This window comes from Macaca thibetana, chromosome 7 (assembly GCF_024542745.1).
Source record: "Macaca thibetana thibetana isolate TM-01 chromosome 7, ASM2454274v1, whole genome shotgun sequence".
Classification (NCBI taxonomy): domain Eukaryota; kingdom Metazoa; phylum Chordata; class Mammalia; order Primates; family Cercopithecidae; genus Macaca; species Macaca thibetana.
Genome location: NC_065584.1, coordinates 118,451,558 through 118,472,110, shown reverse-complemented (window position 1 = coordinate 118,472,110; position 20,553 = coordinate 118,451,558). Strand labels below are relative to the sequence as shown.

Below are 20,553 nucleotides of genomic sequence, written 5' to 3'. Positions count from 1 at the left end.
AACAAAGTAGACATTTCCTTGGCTGCAGAGATCGTGCTTTGAGAGCAATTGTAGTAATGGTACCTTTGGTATTAACTATGGTGTCTGGCGCCCAGGACTTTGCTAATAAGCGTCTTTAAGTTGAATTGAGTGAGTGAAGGTGCTTCTGTTTTCTTAATCTCTGTTGAATTAAATTGGGTGAAATGATGGTATACCTTTTTTTTTTTTTTTTTTGAGACGGAGTTTCACTCTTGTCGCCCAGGCGGGAGTGCAATGGCATGATCTTGGCTCACTGCAACCTCCGCCTCCTGGGTTCAAGCAATTCTCCTGCTCCAGCCTCCTGAGTAGCTGGGATTACAGGCATGAGCCACCTTGCCCGGCTAATTTTGTATTTTTAGTAGAGATGGGGTTTCACCATGTTGGTCAGGCTGGTCTTGAACTCCTGACCTCAGGTGATCCACCTGCCTCTGCCTCCCAAGGTGCTGGGATTACAGGCATGACCCACTGCGCCTGGCCATGATGGTATATCATTAAAGAGAAAGAATAATCCAAGACTTTAAAAAATGTAAGCTAGTATTGTAACACATTCTGTTAAAATTTTAGGCTTTTTCTTTTGTTGAGTTGGTCTTATCCCTTCATCATCATGTTTTCAGCCAAAGCTGGAGGAAGGGATGTTGGGCAGATTGTTTCTTAATTTTGGTTTGGATTGGTCATCTCTAAGTTCCTTCCATTTCTCAGATTCTGAAGTACCGTTTGTATTTAGTCTTGCTAGGACACCATTTTTGGTGCTTAACGATTACATGAGACAAGATTGATTGACTTTGCTGCAGCCTTCTTGTTCTCATATCCCATGGTGCATTTGTGCCCCAAGGAGAGAGTAACTGAAATGATCAGAAGAAAAAAAAAATCATAATAGACTCCCAGCCATATGAAGACCAGTTGCCCACCTTCGGAAACCAATTTGTGTACACCTTTGCTTTCTATTTTGGACCACTGCGTATAAATGGAAAACAAAATCAAACTAACCAACTTCTAGATAGCTATATAATACTCCAAGATAACTTAGTTGAGTACTAAGTTGAGTACATCTCTTAGTCTCTTGCTCCTAAGTCATTCCTTCTGTAAATGGTCTGAGCTCTAAGCTCACCGATTATGAGTGAGCATAATTCTCTTCGCAGAATACTCACTAGAAGCATTATTGTACTAGATACAATGATTATGGGAAAAAAAAAAAAACTGGCTCGGTGTGGTGGCTCATGCTTGTAATCCCAGCACTTTGGGAGGCTGAGGTGGGTAGGTCACTTGAGCCTGGGAGTTCAAGACCAGACTGGGCAACATAACGATATCCCCATCTCTATAAAAAAGATACAAAAACTGCCGAGCATGGTGGAGTGCGTCTGTAGTCCCTGCTGCAAGGGAGGCTGAAGCAGCAGGATTGTTTGAGTCCTGGAGGTGGAGGCTGCGGTGAGCTGCGATCGTGCCACTGCACTCCAGCCTGGGCAATAGAGTGAGACTCTATCTCAACTAACTTGCTAACTAAATGAATAAATAATGCCCCCCATCACTCCTGCCAGTACTAGAATTGTTTAGTATTTAGCTTTGTGATGGGTTGTTAGCAGAGAGGAAGACAAGGCCTGTTGGCAGTCTTTGGAATTTTTTTTCTTTTTTCCTTCCTGTAGTAATAACAGTAATTCACATTTGTTGAGTACTTAATGTAAGATGAGACAGCTGAGGCACCGTTAAATAAGTCACGGTTAGGAGAGGTGAAATAACTTTTTAATATCACTCAACCAGAAAATTGCTGAGCCTGGATTCCACCCCAGCATTTTCACCCAGAGCCTGTTCTTTCGACGGCTGCTCTAAACTGCTCCTGGAATGACTTTGAGATTTGAAAAAGGGGTGTGTGGAGGACTGTTGAGTGATCTTTCACATGCCTGATTTTTTTTTTAAACTGATGTTTTAGTATGGTCATAAGGTTTTAAGGTAATATTGGTACCATCTTCAGTTATTGTGGGTGTTAGCAGACCTGTTCTTTCTTGCTCCGTATTTATATTGCAGCTTTTCATATTCCTTTTAAAATGACTTACATTCAATAAAAGATGAGACAGCTGTTTATAGTTGTACTAAAAAGTAGAATCTGGAGGCATTTTATTCTGATCAAACTTTTGCTTTATAAATAAAGCCTGAGTAGTGATTAATACCAGATGCCTTTGACGTTTTCATTTCACTTGGTAAAAGGGAAATCTGTAATTTTCTATTCAAGTTTTGTGTGAACCTGGAGGGAAGAAATGGTGTCAGGTCAGTTACAGGCAGGTGTCTAAGGCCTTGCTCCTTCATTGTTGCTCAGAGTAGCCACCAGCAACGTGTCAGCCAGCTAGAGACTGAGAGCCTGTTAAAGCTCAAACTGAAATGACAGCCTCTAGACTTTATTTTCCTTTTTTTCCAGAAAGCCTGAAGCAAATTTGGTTAGAAACTGAACTGTGCTTAAGTGTCCCAACAGAAGATTGCTTTAAGATTAGCTCTTGGTAATCCCGGAAATTGACCTTTCCTCTTGCTGCAAACCATTGCTCACACACTGTAATTATTTTGGCATCCCTATCCTTGTTAACATACTCTGTTTTTAAGTTGCTTTTCTCCCTGACCACTATTTCACTTACATATTTTCAAGATCAACACAGACAAGTGAATTTTTTGCTTGTATTCTGCCTATAAAATTTTTGGGAAACCATGTACAATGTACTTTAAAGTTTATATCTAACACATTTTTATCAATGGATCAGAGAATTTCAAAATATAAAATTTCCAAAATATTGTATATTTGACATTTTAAATAAAACTCACACAATTTTTATAAATTGATTTTTTTTTTTTTTTTTTTTTTTAAAGAAACTGGGTCTCTCTTTGTTGCTCAGACTGGAGTGCAGTAGTGTGAACAAAGCTCACTGCTGCCTTCAGCTGCTGTACTCAAGGGATCCTCCTACCTCAGCCTCCTGAGTAGGTGGGAGTACAGGCGTGAACCATAACACCCAACTAATATTTTTGTATTTTGTAGAGATGGTCTCACTGTCTTGTCCAGGCTGGTCTTAAACTCCTGGGCCCAAGGAATCCTCCTGCCTCAGCCACCCAAAGTGCTGGGGTTACAGATGTGAGTCACTACACTTGGCTATGGATGGATTTTAAATACTAGAGTGATTTGATATTTGCCTTTATCCATTTAAAAATCACATTAATAAACTCTTTAGGCTGGGTGTGGTGGCTCACGCCTGTAATCCCAGCACTTTGGGAGGCCGTGGTGTGTGGATCATGAGGTCAAGAGATGGAGAACATCCTGGCCAACATGGTGAAACCCTGTATCTACTAAAAATACAAAAGTTAGCTGGGCGTGGTGGCACGTGCCTGTAGTTCCAGCTACTTGGGAGGCTGAGGTGGGAGAATCGCTTGAACCTGGGAGGTGGAGATTGCAGTGAGCCAAGATCACGCCACTGCACTCCAGCCTGGAGACAGAGTGAGACTCTGTCTCAAAACAAAAAACAAAACCCAACTCTTTAGTAGTGTGAAGATTTCCATTGTTTCTTATTCTATTTTACTTGTATTCTAATTCCCCATCTCCCCACAGACACTTATTCAACAGAATATATTTTCATACTTGAAAATCTTTTAGTGGTTACCATTTCATGTTTTCCTGTAATAAATGTTGACTTAAAAATGTTATGTAACTCTACAGGCTTGGGTGCTATTTTTTCTTTTAGACTGAATTAGATTACATTGATTAATATATACAGTTATTTTGATTTGCAAATGTTTTTTTGAGACGGAGTCTCGCTCTGTCACCCAGGCTGGAGTGCAGTGGCATGATCTCGGCTCACTGCAATCTCCGCCTCCTGGGTTCAAGCAATTCTCCTGCCTCAGCCTCCTGAGTAGCTGGGACTACAGGTGCACGCTGCCTCGCCTGGCTAATTTTTTTATTTTAGTAGAGATGGGGTTTCACTGTGTTGCTCAGGCTGGTTTTGAACTCCTGAGCTCAGGCAGTCCGCCTGCCTCTGCCTTGTGAGGTGCTAGGATTACAGGCGTGAGCCACCATGCCCAGCCTTGCAGTTGTTAAACATAAAGGTAAAACTTCATTGTAAACAAGTCTCATTTTCCCTAATGAGTTTGAGTATCCATGGATGAACATTACTTATTACCTGCATGAGATAGGATTCAGTGTCAATTCTTTTCTCAATTTTTATTTTATAGATGTAAGGATTGAGAAACATTGTTCACATCAATAGGTAGATGGGAATGTTGGAGTTTTGCCATATCAGTGTCACTCAGTTCATTAAATATCTCTACTTATATACCAAAAAATTATTTTTAGAGTATTTTAAGAATCTGTCAAGTGATCACTATATTAGGTTCTCCATCACTTTGGTTGAAAGCAAAGAATTGGAACTACCTGATTTGCAGAGTACATTTTACATGTTCTTTAGAATTACACTTCCTCAACATCTATATTTAAAATTGTCCTATTGTTGGGGCTTGGGGAATACAGCCAGGTTGAGAATGGCTGAGAAGGAGTTGTGCTGTCTTCAGGTGTGTTCTAGGGTAGACTGCTTTTGGGAAAGACCGTGGATCTTGAATATCTGGAAGTTGATTCCCTGAAAAACATGCTGCTCATATACTCCTTGGAAAATCTTTCTGAACCCCTAGGTATGTGCACACTCGTTTTGAGGACAGATAAGATCATAGCACCTTTGTTTCTTATAAGGTAAGATGGTTCATTGCATGAATTCATTCAGAGCTTTTTTGTTTTCTGGCTAGCCATCATTTGCAGAATATGGTTTCCAGGTTTCGTCGTTCTTTTCTTTTTCTTTCTTTCTTTCTTTTTTTTTTTTTTTTTTGAGACAGTCTCCCTCTGTCGTCCAGGCTGGAGTGCAGTGGCGCAATCTCAGCTCACTGCAAGCTCCGCCTCCCAGGCTCACGCCGTTCTCCTGCCTCAGCCTCCCGAGTAGCTGGGACTACAGGTGCCCGCCACCGCATCCGGCTCGTTTTTTTTTTGTATTTTTAGTAGAGACGGGGTTTTACCATGTTAGCCAGGATGGTCTGGATCTCCTGACTTTGTGATCCGCCCGCCTCAGCTTCCCAAAGTGCTGGGATTACAGGCGTGAGCCACCGCGCCTGGCCACTTTTGTCATTCTTAATAGTGTTACTGCGTTTGTTTTAAACCGCTGCTAGGATGGAAATAGCTCGCTCATGAATCAATACCACTGGCGTATGTTTTCTGGAAGAGTAGGTACTAAGCCATTGTTGGTTTTCTCATTTTTTTTTTCAGAAAAAGTAGTGATTACTTTTTACAGCACTGGGCAAGTGAGCTCGAGAGAGGTTACGTAGGTCATTTGATCCTAACCACACCATAGCATGACTTAACTAGCCTTTTTCTAGAAATTAAGTGGTTGCAAAGGTGTTTTCTATTCAGATGTCACTATTTCCTGATGCACTTTGAAGTATCAAAGGGAGCAATAAAGACCATAGTGACACATCATAATTTCTATTTTATAGAAGCTACTGACTAACTTACTACGGCACTGGATTAGTTCTCTTTGAATTATTTTTTTTCTTTTGTTAGAAGCCGTGTGTGTGTGTATGTGTGTGTTGAGGTGCCAGGAATAAATACTTTAATAGTTTTTCTCTTGGATGGAAATAGTTAACAGCTTTGTTAGTCTGAAAATTTTCTATAAAGGTGTCATGGGGCAGTGCATGGATAATGGTTATGGACAATATTTCACTTTTGAGTGGGTTTTGTCAAAGGATGCTGAAAAGCAATACTAACTGATGTGTGTGTTTTACGTTGATGCTGCTAGGATGCTGTTGTTATAATTTGACCAGCCTGATTTTGTAAGCCTTAAATTGCTTAAAAGACAATTCCTGTGAAAACAACACTGCCAAGGATGCTGTTTCCTACCACCCATATCACATCATTGGTGTGTGTGCAAACAGAGCAACAATCAAAAAATATATAGGAGAGTGATAGAATGCATTCCCTGTTGTAAAAACTTAATTCTACCTTTGAGTCCTCCTGCCATTAAGGACTGATACAAATCTGTCTCATCCATATATCTTTAGTACCAAGTCAAACTTACATTGAGGTATAGCAAACATTTTAATATTAATCTAAGCAGGCCGGGTGCGGTGGCTCATGCCCATAATCCCAGTACTTTGGGAGACCGAGGCAGGCGGATCACCTGAGGTCAGGAGTTCGAGACCAGCCTCACCAATATGATGAAACCCTGTCACTATTAGAAATACAAAAATTAGCCAGGCCTGGTGGCATGTGCCTGTAATCCCAGCTACTCGGGAGGCTGAGACAGGAGAATCGCTTGAACCCGGAAGGTGGAGGTTGCAGTGAGCCAAGATCGCACCATTGCACTCCAGCCTGGGCAACAAGAGCAAAACTCTGTCTCAAAAAGACAAATTAACCTAAGCAAAGCATAATTGGGATAATAGGCTGTTTTTTTTTTTTTTTTTTTTTTTTTTTTTTTTTTTTTTTTTTTTTTTTTTTTTTTTGAGACAGAGTCTGGCTCTGCCGCCCAGGCTGGAGTGCAGTGGCCGGATCTCAGCTCACTGCAAGCTCCGCCTCCCGGGTTCACGCCATTCTCCTGCCTCAGCCTCCCGAGTAGTTGGGACTACAGGCGCCCGCCACCGCGCCCGGCTAGTTTTTTGTATTTTTTAGCAGAGACGGGGTTTCACCGTGTTAGCCAGGATGGTCTCGATCTCCTGACCTCGTGATCCGCCCGTCTCGGCCTCCCAAAGTGCTGGGATTACAGGCTTGAGCCACCGCGCCCGGCCAAGGGATAATAGGCTGTTACAAAAAATCTCGTATGTATTCTTTTGGATTATCATTATCAGTGTTGTGATTCTTCTATTTCTGTATTTAACTGTGTCAAGTTACTGACATCGAGAGTTTGTTAATAGATTTATATTCTGTGAAATAAATACAGTCATCTATTTTGGATTTCTATAATTTCTGGCTTGAAAGGACCATTCACAGTTACATTTGGGGAAAATTAAAAAATATTTAGGCCAGGTGTAGTGGCTCATACCTGTAATCCCAGCACTTTGGGAGGGTGAGGTGGGAGGATTGCTTAAGGCCAGGATTTCAAGACCAGCCTGGGCAACAAAGCAAGATCCCTGTCAACAACAGCAACAAAAAATTTAGCCAAGCAACAACAACAAAAAATTTAGCCGCCTGTATTCCCACCTACTCAGGAGGCCGAGGCAGGAAGATTTTTAACCCAGGAAGTGGAGGTTGCAGTGAGCTATGATCACACCACTGCTCTCTAGCCTGGGTGACAGCTAAGACTGTGTCTCAACGAAACCCCCCAAACCAGGCCGGGCGTAGTGGCTCATGCCTGTAATCCCAGCATTTTGGGAGGCTGAGGCAGGCGGATCACGAGGTCAGCCTAACACGGTGAAACCTCATCTCTACTAAAAATACAAAAAAATTAGCCGGGAGAGGTGGCGGGCACCTGTAGTCCCAGCTCGGGAGGCTGAGGCAGGAGAATGATGTGAACCCGGGAGGCGGAGCTTGCAGTGAGGCGAGATCACGCCACCGCACTCCAGCCTGGGTGACAGAGCGAGACTCCGTCTCAAACAAAACAAAACGAAAGAAGAAAACCCCCAAAAACCTAGTATTCTCAAAGAGTTTCATGAAATGTGAATTTTATTTACATAGTGGATTTGGAATTCATAGTTCTTTTTTTGAGATGAAGTCTCACTCTGTCTCACTCTGTCACCCAGGCTGGAGGGCAGTGGTGTGATCTTAGCTCCCTGCAACCTCTGCCTTCTGGGTTCAAGAGATTCTCCTGCCTCAGCCTCCCAAGTAGCTGGGATTACAGACATGTGCCACCATGCCTGGCTAATTTTTGTATTTTTAGTAGAGATGGGGTTGTACCATGTTGGCCAGGCTGGTCTCGAACTCCTGACCTCAAGTGATCTGCCTGCCTTGGCCTCCCAAAGTGCTGAGATTACAGGTGTGAGCCACCATGCCCAGTTTGGAATTTATAGTTCTATTGTGAATCTAGAGTTCACATTCTTGTGAGCTGGCTTCATGATTTTGAGGACTAGAATGTTTCAACATCATTTTTTCCTTTTATTACAAGGTTGATAATAAAATAGAGTGTCTCTGTTCAATATTTGGGCTAATTAAATATTAGTCTTATATTATTGAAGAAGTCTTAATCCCTGTTACAGATACATTACACTTCAAGTCCTTCCAAGGAAGTTATGATTTTTCTGGGAGCAAACCTTGTTGAAAAAATGAGTATTGTTCTAAAGACAAAGTTTGGCTTCCTATTTTCCCTTAGTGTTCTTCACTCCATTCCCAAGTATTATGTTTTGTTTTGCTGCTTCTTTTCTATTTAAACTCAGTAATACTATGAATATGTAAACAACTCCTAAAGTTTAAAAATCATTTCCTTTTCAATTTTTTTTTTTTTTGTAGAAACAGGGTCTGCCTATGTTGCCCAGGCTGGTCTTGAACTCCTGGACTCAAGTGATCAGCCTGCCAAAGTGCTGGGATTACAGACGTGAACCACCATGCCCAGTTCCTAAAACAGTTTTTTTTAAAAAAATTTAATTTTTCCCTTAACATTTGATGTAGATTCTTTTTTCATAAAACTGGGAAGATGTCATAAGACTTTTAAGTAAAAAAGAAAAATGACAGTATGTGAAAATTATAAGGTATATGTATGCATTTAAAACTCTCAAAAGGGTAGAAGAATAATATCAAACTGTTAATCTGTGTTTGGAGTAGGGAAAATATAGGGATTATATAGAACTTTGTCTTTCCTTCATTCATATTTTTTACTGTCGTGTATTATCGGAAGCATAGACATATTCCAATTTGAAAAGATGATTCTACAAACATATTGTTATTATAAAAGTAGGGAAGACAGTAGGCAAGACAATGCACATAAAAACCGTCGGGATTATCTCTGCGTGGTGAGATTATGTGGTATCACGTGTGGTAAGTGTAAACGCGGGCTTTGTGGGGCAAGATGATCACTTGAGTTTGGACAGGTTCACTGCCTGTCTTTTTCTCCTTCCTCTGCTTTCCACACGCACGTACGCGCACACACACACACACACAAAACCAAACCAAACCAAAAAAACACACACACGCAATTTTTTTTTTCCTTCTGAACCTTTGAGTGGTGGATATGATACCCCTTTACCCCTAAATACTTCAATGTGTATTTCCTAAAAGCAAAGAAATCTTTTATAACCATCGCACAATTGTCAAAATCAGGACATTAACCTTGCTACAATTCTGTTTAACCTTACAGAGGTTTCACCAGATGACCCAATAACGTCCTTTATTAGGCTTCGAATCTTGAGCAATGACGTATAGATGAAAGGACACTTAAGAGAGCCTTCACTGTGGCAGTTACCGTGGCATCCTAACCACTCTAATCTACTTCTCTGATTGTTCCTGTGGCTGGCTTCTCAGCTGCCTGCTTCCTGCTTGTTTTTTATTCAGCCTATTTCTCTAAACTTCTTGTCGATTTTATAAGCTACTAGAAATTCTTTTAGTAAATTCCTTTTCTACCTAAATTAGCCAGAGTTGGTTTCTATAGTTTGCAACCAAAACTGTAGTAAATTACATTTCCCTCCCACACTTCATATTTCAGAATCTTATTCATTTTCACATGCTCACCTCAAATGCCATCCTTTTTTTTTTTGAGACGGAGTCTCACTCCATCTCCCAGGCTGGAGTGCAGTGGTGCGATCTCTGCTCATTGCATCCTCTGCCTCCCGGGCTCAAATGATTCTCCTACCTCAGCCTCCCAAGTAGCTGGATTACAGGCTCCTACCACCACGCCCAGGTAATTTTTGTATTTTTAGTAGAGACGGGGTTTCACCACGTTGACTGGCCTCAAAATCCTGACCTCAGGTAATCCACCTGCCTCGGCCTCCCAAAGTGCTAGGATTACAGGTATGAGCCACAGTGCCCAGCCTTGCCACCTTTTTTTTTTTTTGAGCCGGAGTCTCGCTCTGTCGCCCAGGCTGGAGTGCAATGGCACGATCTCGGCTCATTGCAACCTCTGCCTCCTGGGTTCAAGCGATTCTCCTGCCTCAGCCTCCCAAGTAGCTGGGATTACAGGCACCCGGCACCACGCCTGGCTAATTTTTGTATTTTTTTTTTTAGTAGAGACAGGGTTTCACCATGTTGGTCAGGCTGGTCTTGAACTCCTGACCTCATGATCTGCCCACCTCGGCCTCCCAGAGTGCTGGGATTACAGGTGTGAGCCACTACGCCTTGGCCTTCCTTTTTATTTATAGTAATTTGTAGTTTTAATTTGATAGTTTTCTTTTAATGAATATTCTGTGGGCAAAGTGCTTCTTTTTTTTTTTTTTTTTTTTGAGACAGGGTCTCACTCTGTTGCCCAGGCTGGAGGGCAGTGGTGCAATCTTGGCTCTCTGTAACCTCTGCCTCCTGGGTTCAAGCGATTCTCGTGCTTCAGCCACCTGAGTAGCTGGGATTACAGGCACATGCCACCACATCTGGCTAATTTTTGTATTTTTTGTGGAGACAAGGTTTTGCCATGTTGCCCAGATTGGTCTTGAATCCCTGAGCTCAAGTGATCTGCCCGCTTCAGCCTCATGAGTAGCTGGGACCACAGGTGTGTGCTACCATGCCCTGATTTTTTTTTTTTTTTTTTGTAGAGACAGAGTCTCCCTATGTTGCCCAGGCTGGTCTCAGACTCCTGGGCCCAATCCTGCTGCTTCAGCCTCCCAAAGTGTTGGGATTACAGGTGTGAGCCACTGTGCCTGGTCCTTTTTTAGTTTTCTGACACAAATAATATTGATTGCTGTCTCTCTAACCACAAGAAAATAGGTTTTTGGGTTTTCTCTTACAGTGGTTAATGTGAAGATTTCAAATGAACTTTGTGGCTAACTAAGATCACCTGACCATCCCTGGAGTGACTTGATTAGCCTGCTCTCTGCTGTAGTTTACTTATAATTCTTGTAGTTCCTGATCTTTTGATCCTCTTGTTTACTTCACACTTATTGATAACTTTTTTCCTTTCCTTTAATTTGCATGTGGTAAAAATATCACTTTGATGTTGGGGTAAAAGGGCTTTCCTCCTCAAAGCAGGAGAGTTCTATAGGCAGTGTATTAGTTTTTATTGCTGCTGTGATAAATTACCACAAATGTAGTGGCTTGAAACATACAAGTTTATTACAGTTCTGGAGTTTAAGAGTCCAAAACGGGTCTCACCGGGCTAAAATCAAGGCGTCTGCCGGGCTGAGTTCCTTTCTGGAGGACCCTGTGAGCATCTGCCTCCTTTCCTTTTCGGCTTCTAGAGGCTGCCCAATTCCTTGGCTCTTGGCCCCTTCCTCCGCCTTCAAAGCCAGAAACATAGCATGCCTCGGACCTTACTTCTTTGGTCACATCTCTTTCCCTTTCTCTCCTCTTCTGCCTCCCTCTTTCGCTTTTAAGGACTCTTGTGATTCCCTGGGCCCACCTGTATAACCCGGCATATTCTCCCTATTTTAATGTCAGCTGATTAGCAACCTTGATTCCTAGCTGCAATTTTAATTCCAATTTGCTCTGCAGTCTCACATATTCATATTCAGGGGATGAGGACATGGACATCTTTGAGGCACCTGGAATTCTGCCTATCACAGGTAGAAGTTGATATCTTGAATAAAGCAGTAAAAAAGATACAAGTGAACTTTGGTTTGAAAATTTTTGGAGTTCTTATCTTTTAGCCTGTGTGTTTCTGGAGGAGTCATGCCCTGTGTTTCTCAACCTTTTAAACCCATGTCTTCTTTTGAAAAACAAGAATCGCATTCTATGGTCAATAATAAACATATTCATTTTCCCCCCTAAAATATTCACATAAACAGCCCCCCTAACCCTCCACCCAAGTGTCTGAACTAAATAAGGTTTATCACACCTGTATTTAGCCTACAACTGGACCATCATTTTTGACTTAAGGATTCTTTTAAGCTCTGGGATATAGCATTCACACTTGTATTCAGACTTAAAATCTGTGTAATATTTGCTTTATTTTTATCACCAAACCCACTTCCCCCATAATAGTGATTATTGATATTGTTATTGTGAACTTATTTAAAGAGGCAACAAATATTTTCTGGATGTGTCCATATACTTAAGAGTTAGGTAGAGTGCAGCTCGTGCTCGTTCAGCAAAAGTAAAAGGCCCAGCATCTCAATTGTGTACTTGACTAGAAGCTAATTTTTGTCTCATTGTTGTAACAGCTGAAGCAACTCATAGCAATAGGATAAGATGATTGACTTTATAAGGTCTGTGGTTTCAGAGCATGTATGCCGCAGGGCACACACTCACTCTCTGCATATATATAAAATATATATATTTATTAAGCTTTACAGACTTTTAAGAACATTTTTAGATTGACAAAAAAATTGAGAGACTAGTCTAGAAAGTTCCCAATTACTCTTTACCCAGTTTTCCTTGTTATTAGCATCTCACATTAGTATGCCACATGTGTTACAATTAATGAACCAATATTGATATATGATTATTAAATAAAGTCCATACTTTATTCAGGTTTCCTTAGACTTTACCTAACGTCCATCGTTTCTCTCTTTCAGGATCAAAGTATACTACATTACATGTAGTTGTCACGTCTCTCAGACTTTCCTTGTTTTTGGTGACCTTGATGTTTTGAGGAGTACTGGTCAGGTGTATTGTAGGATACGCCTCCATCCACACACTGTCAACATGCGTTATTGCTGTCGATGTAAACCTTGATCACCTGCATGAAGTAGTTATTTGTCAGGTTTCTGCACTGTAAAGTTACTTGTTGCCTGCACCCTGCCCCACTTTCTACGTGGCACCCTTTGGAAGGAAGTCACTGGGTAGCACCTTCCTTGAGGGTGGAGTGTCTATATATAAATTATTTGGAATTTTATATGGGAGATTTGTCTACCTCATTTATGTATTTACTCAATCATTTTTACTAGTATGGACTCATGGATATTTATTTCATACTGTGTGCTCCAACCCAATACTACTTTTTGTTGTTGCTGTGGTTCATTCCAGTTTTGGCCATTGGGAGCGCCTTCAGTTGGCTCCTGTGCTCCTTTGACATACCTTCATTAAAGTGTGTGTGTGTGTGTGTGTGTGTGTGTGTGTTTGGAGAGGTATGAGGACATGCATAGAAATAAGATTAGCTGGGCATGGTGGTGCATGCCTGTAATCCCAGCTACCTGGGAGGCTGAGGCAGGAGGATTGCTTGAGCACAGGAGTGTGAGGCTGCAGTGAGAGATGACTGTGCCACTGTACTCCAGCCTGGGTGACGGAGCAAGATCCTGTCTCTAAGATAAATAAATGCATGCATACATTTGTGATTTCACTTTGTATTGATTTCTCTTTGATCTGTTAGAACTGAGGATGAAGTAGATTTCAACATTAGGCTTTGCTCTGAATTTGAAAGTCATTTTTTTTTTGGTTGAGATCGAGGATGAGGAAGATAGATTAAACCTTGCCTGTTTTGTGTCTCTGTAGATCTGCCTTCCTATCACATTTAGAATAAAACCCAAATTCCTTACCAGGCCGTATAAGGCCCTTCATGATCTGACTCCTGCTTGTCTCTTAGACCTCATGACTTCTCTCTTTCCTCCTCCTTCAGACCGGTGTATCCGTAATACCGGCTTTGTTTCTGACCCTTCAGTGTGGCGGGATTGTTCCCTCCTGAGGGTCTGAGAACCTGCTGCCTGGAATGTTCTGCGTTTCTACCCCTAGATCTTGGCGTGGCTTGCTTCCTTATTCCTTCTAGTTCTCTGCTGAAATATTAGTTGGCAGAGGTTTCTTTTCTGTTTTCTTTTCCTTTCTTTTTTTTTTTTTTTTTTTGAGAGGGGGTCTTGCTCTATCACCCAGCCTGGAGTGATCTCAGCTCACCGTAACCTCTGCCTCCCAGGCTGAAGCGATCCTCCCACCTCAGCCTCCCGAGCAGCTGGGACCACAGGTGCGCACCAGCCCTCCTGGCTAATTGTTTTGTGTTTTTGTAGAGACGGGGTTTGGCCATGTTGCCCAGGCTGCTGAGCTCAGGAGATCTGCCCGCCTCGGCCTCTCAAAATGCTGGGATTATAGGTGTAAGCCACCGCACCCGGCCTTCAGAAGTTTCTTCGCAGAGGTTGCCCCCATCGCTCTTCATCTCACACCTTCTTTATTTTGATACCATTTATCACTACCTGAAGTTATTGTGTCTTATGTATATATACTAGCATTATAAAGTATTCATTTTTTGTTGTTTGACTCCTCTGGTGGAATGCAAACTTCATGGCTGCTTGGACTCGGTCTCGTTCACTGCTATATTCCATGCACATTGACTAATGCCTGGCATAGTATCAGCTCTCCGTAGATATTTGCTATGTAATGGAATAATGGATTTTGTGTTTAAGCAAGGGATTACTTCCAATATTCTGGAAACATTCACATTGATTTTCTGGTAGCAGGTTTTATACTTTTCCTGTTACAATTAAAACCAGTGAAGGGAAAAGGGGTTTAGCTTCATCTGAAATCAAATCCACTCTCTGGGCTCGTCTCTGGTTAGAGTCCTCTATTTTGCCATCAATAAAAAAAAAGCCAGAATGAGTTTAAATTTCCCTGGCCAAAAAAGTGGCATCTGTCAGAATTTCTAACATGTGTTTTCTTTCTTTGATGCTCTTCACAGCCTGAAGGTGTATAGATTAGGTCTTTTTAGTTGCTAGCAGCACACAGTAAGCAGCTGTTTACACTTAATATTTAACTGCCCACCTGGCCTTTGAAGCCTGGCGTGATTGAAGGGACGGCAAGCGACAGAGCCTTACAGAGTAGGGGCAAGAACAGGACAGTGTTCCAGAGGTCAGAGAGCTTTTTTGTTTTCTTCCATCTTTTGTTAGAGTCTGAAATAAATGGTGACACCTAAGAGGAGGTTAAGAAATTGTGCACCAAATCTCAGGTTTCACAAGAATGAATGACCAGGCTCTCTCTACCCTGACAGCATCATCGAGAGGAAGGTGAGAGGTGGGCTGGGCCTGAGCTCTGGTGTGTATCGGCTATCATTATGTGATGTGGCCAAGAGAGATGCTGCTGCAACAACTATTACTAAGATTACTAGGGAGCACTTGGCCAAGATGAGGTTAGTCCACTACAGCCTATTTCTCTTGCTGATGGCAGCCAAACTCAGTGGGCAGATTACCTGAGGACTCAGAAAAGTAAAGAAAAGCTGGCAGATTGTGAAGTGGAAGCCTGGAGAAGCAACCTGAGTGGGGGATGAGAGGGGTAAGTTTCTCATTGTTCTTTTCCTTTTTTTTTTTTTGAGACTGGGTCTCGCTCTGTCGCCAGGCTGGAGTGCAGTGGTGTGATATCGGTTCACTGCAACCTCCTCCTGGATTCAAGCAATTCTGCCTCATCCTCCTGAGAAGCTGGGATTACAGGCGCACGCCACCACGCCAGTCTAATTTTTGTATATTTAGTAGAGACAGGGTTTCACCATGTTGGCCAGGCTGGTCTTGAACTCCTGACCTCATGATCCACCTGCCTCGGCCTCCCGAAGTGCTGGCATGAGCCACCTGCCCGGCCTCATTGCTCTTTTCTATCTGGCTTTGAGCCAAAGGCAAGCTTTCAGAAGAGCTGCAGTGGTGGTACAGAGGTAGCAAAAATCCAAGAGAAATCTCATCCTTCTGGCCAGAAGATCAGGAAAATGTAAGCTGGAGAGTGTGGGGGGGATGCCTTCCTTTTTGAATCACAGTGGACAGAATCCTTGGAGTCTTTAAATTTCTGTGCAGCAGAGAAGTAATCTCATACTTATGCAAAAGGTGTAAGGCACCCATAATGTTAGCACTGCTAACTCCAAGGGAATTTTACCAGCATGCAGATGTTCAGGCTTTGCATGTCTGGCTGTGGCCCAGCCTCAGAGTTTGTGTACCCTTCCTGCTGCATAATCCTGATCCTGGGATTTGCATTTTGTTCTGATGGATGGGGAGCTTTGAGAAAATCCACCTTTCTCTAATACAAGGTAAAACCTTGCTCCCTTCTGCAGGCGCCTTTGCTGCCCTTTCTTTTAATTAAATATTTTTTCCTCCCTAATGTTGGGAGAGCTTCCTAAAGGTCACAACTGAAAAGAGCTGCAGAAGGGAGATGCGGATTATAGTAGTAGTCTGTCTTGTCATGGGGGAAATTGTGAATCGTTCTGCTTCTGAAAAATGTTTTTTCTTGTTTCTCCATTCTAGTTAAAATTGTTGGGATTGGAAGGAAGGAATTTTTGCTAGCATGTGGCCATGATGCCATTTATTTGATAGCTGAGGAGCAACAGAAAGCAGTTCAGCTAGAGGGCATGCCAGCCAAACACCTTTCAAATGTCATGCATTGTGTGGAGTAGGTTTTAAGTATAATGCATGCACTTGTCTTTATTGCAAACAATGCTGTCTTATTCCATCTACAAAATATTTGCACTTGAATTCTTTAAGTACAAATTTTGCAGTAGTTGTCATTTACTTTCTATGGACTTTAGGAATGCTGCTTACACAAGTGCTGTGAGTGCTCACTGCTTTTTCATGTTAATGTTGTCATGTGGAAGTGCTCTTATTTTATTTTATATTTATTTTTGAGATGGAGTCTTGCTCTGTCCACCTAGGCTGGAGTGCAGTGGCACAACCTCGGCTCACTGCAACCTCCACCTCCTGGGTTCAAGTGATTCTCCTGCCTCAGCCTCCCCAGTAGCTGGGACTACAGGCACCTGCCACCATGTCCAGTTAAGTTTTGTATTTTTAGTAGATACAGGGTTTTACCATTTTGGCCAGGCTGGTCTCGAACACCTGACCTCAAATGATCTGCCCGCCTTGGCCTCCCAAAGTGCTGGGATTACAGGCATGAACCACCTTACCCGGCCATGTGTAAGTGCTCTTAAATATACAGAAAATAAGCCAGGCGCAGTGGTTCACCTGAGGTTGGGAGTTCCAGACCAGCCTGACCAACACGGAGAAACCCCGTATCTACTAAAAATACAAAATTAGGTAGGTGTGGTGATGCATTCCTGTAATCCCAGCTATTTCGAAGGCTGAGGCAGGAGAATTGCTTGAAGCTGGGAAGGGGAGGTTGCAGTGAGCCGAGATGGCGCCACTGCACTCCAGCCTGGGCAACAAGAGCAAAACTCCGTCTCAAAAAGAAAAAAAAAAAAAAAAAGAAACAAAAAGATACAGAAAATATTTTTTATCTGAATGTGGTGGTCTGTGCCTGTAGTCTCAGCTACTCGATAGGCTAAGGCAGGGCGCCAGAGCAAGACTCCATCTCTAGAAAAAGAAAAAGATGCAATTTTTTAATAGAAAAATTCACCCAGGCCAGAAATGAGAAAAGATAGGCATTTTATAGACTCGTCATCAGGGAAGAACTGAAGAGGAGAATAAATTCAAAAGAGGAGCTTCAGTGCTCACTTTGGCAGCATGTATAATAAAATTGGAACGATACAGAGATTAGCATGGCGCCTTCGCAAGGATGACACGCAAATTCGTGAAGTGTTCCATATTTTTTCCGCATGTTCTCACTCATAGGTGGGAATTGAACAACGAGAACACTCGGACACAGGGTGGGGAACATCACACACCGGGGCCTGTCTTGGGGTGGGGGGTGGGGGAGGGATAGCATTAGGAGATACACCTAATGTAAATGACAAGTTAATGGGTGCAGCACACCAACATGGCACATGTATACATATGTAACAAACCTGCACATGGTGTACATGTACCCTGGAACTTAAAGTATAATAATAATAAAGGAGCTTCAGGTGCTGGAAAGCTGGAGGAGCATATGTGAAATCATTTTCTGTCGGGTAAAATGTATATGCAGAAAAAGACTTTTCAGATGATTGGGCCAGTGATTATTCCTCACTATTTGGTCAGTGTGTGCATATAGACTGTCTCCACACAGGGTAGGTGCTTAAAAGGAAAAGAATTTTGGTAGGTCCATTTGTTTTTTAATACAAAATGGCAAATCAAACAGCTTTTACTGGTTAGGGCTGGAGTTTGGCCCTTTTCTAAAAAAACAAGTAAAAAGTTCTGTTACGGTTATATCTTGTGCCTTATGAAATTTGGCCTAATTCGTGAAACTTACAGCTTTTCATGACAAGGAGAGTAAGGTCGTAATTTAGTCAAGGGGCTTGAATGATGTGATATGAGGCGCTTTTATGAAGGTATCCACAGCTTTATGAAGTTCCAGCTGCCCATCATTAGTACTCAGAGCAAGTACTCATGAAAGAGCAGTGAGAACTGAAATGCATTTGAGTTGTGAGGTGGTGTGAGAAGAGGGGATGTTCTCTGCCAGATGATGGCAGTAGCCCTTTAGTTAACAAGGATGCCTAGAGGCCTACACCAGATGATCTACATGCTTTAAGAGAAATAGTATTGTTTCCACCAAATTTCTAATTTGCCTCCTTGGATTTATGTTGTGGAGCAAACTTGTAAAGGCATCAGTAAGAAAGTTCTAAAAGCTGAAAAGAACACTACGCTTTTAAAACCTCTATTTCGAGGCATGGAAAAGGTGTTTAAAAAATCAAGACGTTTTTGAACTTGTATGCATTAAAGTGTAATTGCAGACAAAAGAACTGCTTAAGACTTTGCAATTCTATTTTTCTAAGTTTTGCTACAATAAATAGTCATGTATTGCTTAATGGGGATATAGTCTGAGAAATATGTCGTTAGGTGATTTGTCATCGTGCAATACCATAGAGGGTACTTACATAAACCTAGATGATGTAGCCTAGTGTATACCCAGGCTGTATGGTATAACCTGTTGTCCTAGGCTACAAACTTGTGCAGCATGTTACGGTACTGGGTACTGTAGACCGTTGTAAGACAATGGTGAGTATTGTGTGTCTAAACATAGAAAAGGTACAGTAAACTTACTGTGTATAGGATGAGAAATGGTACACCTGTATAGGGTGCTTTCCATGAATGGAGCTTGCAGGACTGAAAGTTGCTCTGAGTGAGTGAGTGAGAGAGTAAGTGGTGAGTGAATATGAAGGCCTAGGACATTACTGTACACTACTGTAGACTTTATAAACACTGTATACTTAGGCTACACTAAACTTATAAATTTTTTTTTTAATAATTAGTCCTAGTTTATTGTAGTGTTCTTACTTTATAAACTTTTAAATATTTTTACCTTTTTGACTCTTGTAATAACACTTAGCTTAATAAATTCCGGACACAATATCACTGTCTTCCACCTCTACATCTTGTACCACTGGAAGGTCATTAGGGCCAGCAAAATGCCTGGAGCTGTCATCTCCTATGTAACAATGCCTTCTTTTGGAATACCTCCTGAAGGACCTGCTTGAAGCTTACAATTAGCTTTTTAAAAAGTAAGTAGAATGACTATACTCTAAAATAATGGTAAGAAGTACAATATAGTAAATAAATCAGTAACCATTTAGTATCATTATCAAGTATGTACTGTACATAATTGTATGTGCTAGACTTTTATATGACTGGTAATGTAGTAGATTTGTTTACACCAGTATCGCCACAAACATGTGAATAATGCCTTGCACTATGACATTATTTTCAGCTTCATTATGACCTTATGGGACCACTGTTGTAAATGTGGTCCATTGTTGACCAAAATGGTATGTGGTGCATTATTTAGTTGCTAGACAATGGAGTTTTTAATCATTTTAGAACCTTAGGCTTACTGGCCGGGCGCAGTGGCTCACGCGTGTAATCCCAGCACTTTGGGAGGCTGAGGTGGGTGGATCACTTGAGGTCAGGAGTTCGAGACGTGCCTGGCCAACATGGTGAAACCTGTCTCTTCTAAAAATACAAAAATTAGCTGGGTGTGGTGGCATGCACCTGTAGTCTCAGCTACTCGAGAGACTGAGGCAGGAGAATTGCTTGAACTGGGAGATGGAGGTTGCAGTAAGCTGATCGCACTACTGTACTCCAGCCTGGATGAAGTAGCAAGACCCTGTCTCAAAAAAACCCAAAAAAACAAAAAACCTTACTGAAATCACTTATCTCGGTTAATTGGCATCTTACGAGAATTGATAGTTACATGGTAATAGGGACATTACCTGAAAAATCTTAAGTGGTTGATATCTTCTCTCTTGAAATGTTATTCTTAGGGGAATCTGCTTAACTTTGTTGGAATGAGGATGAGGTCTCCATGCTGTTTAGAATGGTGTGGCGGTTGCTTTGCTTTGTTTCATTTTGTATGAGAGCTCAGTTCTAGGCTTTTGGATGAATTGTTAATAGGTGAACAGAGTGAGTGGATTTGAGACAGGTGGTTGGGTTCATTGTAGGTGAGAAGCTTTGTCAAATGATACCTTTTTTTCTTTTTTCTTTTTTTCCCCTTGAGACAGCGTCTCATTGTCATCCAGGAATGCAGTGGCACAATCACAGCTCATTACAGCCTCGACCACCTTGGGCTGAGGTGATCCTCCCACCTCAGCCTCCTGAGTACCTTGGACTACAGGGATGTGCCACCACGCCCAGCTAATTTTTGGTACTTTTTTGTAGAGATGGTGTTTTGCCATGTTGCCCGGGCTGATCTTGAATTCCTGGGCTCTA

The 20,553-nt window shown here is 41.9% G+C and overlaps 2 protein-coding genes and 1 non-coding gene across 3 annotated transcripts in view; 2 read left to right on the top strand and 1 right to left on the bottom strand.

Annotated features, from left to right (window-relative positions):
- AVEN (apoptosis and caspase activation inhibitor) overlaps positions 1 to 20,553 on the top strand; it is a 187,096-nt gene that overhangs the window by 1,877 nt on the left and 164,666 nt on the right. The gene's annotated exons all lie outside the window — the stretch shown is intronic.
- EMC4 (ER membrane protein complex subunit 4) overlaps positions 1 to 20,553 on the bottom strand; it is a 250,319-nt gene that overhangs the window by 190,926 nt on the left and 38,840 nt on the right. The window lies entirely within an intron of this gene.
- LOC126960164 (U6 spliceosomal RNA) lies at positions 17,417 to 17,520 on the top strand. Its single transcript, XR_007727755.1, has one exon. It is a non-coding gene; the product is annotated as a U6 spliceosomal RNA (small nuclear RNA).